Genomic DNA, 728 nt, shown 5'->3' with positions numbered 1-728 from the left:
GTGATGGCATCTACATTATAAATCTGAAGAGGACCTGGGAGAAGCTTCTGCTTGCAGCTCATGCCATTGTTGCCATTGAAAACTCTGCTGATGTCAGTGTCATATCTTCCAGGAATATTGGCCAGCGGGCTGTGCTGAAGTTTGCTGCTGCCCACTGGAGCCACTCCTATTGCTGGCCGCTGTACTCCTGGAACCTTCACCAACCAGATCCAGGCAGCCTTCTGGGAGCCCCGTCTGCTGGTGGTTACTGATCCCAGGGCTGACCACCAGCCTCTCACAGAGGCATCTTATGTTAACCTGCCCACCATTACTTTGTGTAACACAGACTCTCGTCTGAGCTATGTGGACGTTGCTATCCCGTGCAACAATAAGGGAGCTCACTCAGTGGATCTGATGTGGTGGATACTGACTCGTGAAGTTCTGCGCATGCGTGGCACCATCTCCCGCGAACACCCGTGGGAGGTTATGCCTGATATCTACTTCTACAGAGATCCTGAAGAGATTGAAAAGGAAGAGCAGGCTGCTGCTGAAAAAGCTGTGACCAAAGAAGAATGGACTGCTCCAGCTCCTAAGTTCACTGCTACTCAGCCTGAGGTTGCAGACTGGTCTGAAGGTGTGCAGGTGCCCTCTGTGCTAATTAAGCAGTTTCCTACTGAAGACTGGAGCGCTCAGCCTACCACAGAAGACTGGTCTGTAGCTCCCACTGCTCAGGCCACTGAATGGGTAGG

At 52.2% G+C, this 728-nt stretch overlaps 1 pseudogene across 1 annotated transcript; it reads left to right on the top strand.

Annotated features, from left to right (window-relative positions):
- The first annotated feature begins 5 nt into the window (after nt 1-5).
- LOC103253570 lies at nt 6-723 on the top strand (annotated as a pseudogene). Its single transcript, XR_503887.1, has one exon. The product of XR_503887.1 is annotated as a 40S ribosomal protein SA pseudogene (transcript).
- The last annotated feature ends 5 nt before the right edge of the window (nt 724-728 follow it).

This window comes from Carlito syrichta, unplaced genomic scaffold (assembly GCF_000164805.1).
Source record: "Carlito syrichta isolate Samal-C Ts95f unplaced genomic scaffold, Tarsius_syrichta-2.0.1 Scaffold238544, whole genome shotgun sequence".
Taxonomy (NCBI): Eukaryota; Metazoa; Chordata; class Mammalia; order Primates; family Tarsiidae; genus Carlito; species Carlito syrichta.
This window is presented reverse-complemented; position numbering and strand designations above follow the sequence as displayed.